A 1334-nucleotide genomic window follows, 5' to 3' on the forward strand; every position below is an offset into this window, starting at 1 on the left:
AAGTGGGGAGGCAGAGAGCTGGGGGCTGGGACCCCCCGGGAGCGTGTCTGGGCCTGTGGCGGGATCCAGCGAGGCTGCAGGGATTTCCTGCCAAGCTAATGAGGGTGCTGGCAGCGTGCAGCCATCACTGGCAGGCAACGTTGGCTCTAATTGGGATCCAGCCCTGCCTCCTCTGGAGGGCGGCAGCGCCTGAGAGCAGGGCCCTCCACCTCAGAAACTTCCTGCCCCGCCTCCAGGCCCCTGGGAGGGCACACACCCAGGGCGCCCAGCCACATGTCCCCCGCCTCCCCCACTACCCCTCTTCCCTCCCCTTCCCCCACTTCGAGATGCCTTCCATAGTCCACCCAGAACACCTGGACCTAGCTAGATGTGGCCAGCTTGTCCGAGGGCCGTCACCCCACCAGGGATGAGACCTGCGTGTCCGAGGGCCGTCACCCGCTGGAGTACTCTGGGCTCCAGGCTGCTCCCTCTGTGCCCCCCACCTGTCAGAGTGCCAGTGCCCAGGTTGCTGCTTCCCTCCGTCTTTCCACCATCTCCTGCAGATGGAGAATTGCAACCGGAAGAAGAGCACAGCTGGTGCTCCCAGCTGGAGCTCGCAGCCTGGGGGACCTGTAAGGGGTGGAGGGAAGGACCCTCAGGGCTGATGGGGCTTCCATGTTTCAGGGAACTTTCTCCAGAAGGAGGGACGATTCCTCACCTTTCAGGGCAGGACCAACACTTGATCAGCATCTTGTCTTGAGAACTTTTATTAGAGTCCTGGCCTTTCCATCATCTATTCAGCTACTCCGTGCTGGGCCCTCAGGGGGCCCAGGGGATGGCGATCAGGGCAGACGCGAGGCAGACCCACCATCAAGGTAGCCCAGCCGCAGCCTGGAGCCCTTGTTTGCCTTCCACCAGCTGAGATGAGATTCAGACTCTGATTCAAGGAGGGTTTGCGGAATACCTCCTTTGTGTCAGATGCTTAGAGGATCGTTGGTACATTGATGAGCATGGTAGAACCTCAGCACATCTGAGAGGTGGATTCGTTCTGAAGAAATGGAGGCTGAGACACTAAACGCTTTGCCCAAAGTCACTCAGCGGACCAGTAGAAGGACCCAGATCCAGGACTCGGAAAGTCTTTGACACCCGCGGTGGTGGCGGGGGAGGGAGAGGGGAGCTACTGACTGAAAAGGTTAACAAAGCTTTTTGGATGCTGCTAGATCGGCACCCGGGAATCAAAAGTTCTCCCTTGGCTGCGTACCGCTCCATCCCCCACCCACCGAAGAAACTGCCCCATCCCGCCCAGCAGAGGACCACGGCACCCTTGGCACTTTTCCAACATCTGTGGCCGCAGC

This window comes from Ovis aries, chromosome 26 (genome assembly GCF_016772045.2).
Source record: "Ovis aries strain OAR_USU_Benz2616 breed Rambouillet chromosome 26, ARS-UI_Ramb_v3.0, whole genome shotgun sequence".
Classification (NCBI taxonomy): domain Eukaryota; kingdom Metazoa; phylum Chordata; class Mammalia; order Artiodactyla; family Bovidae; genus Ovis; species Ovis aries.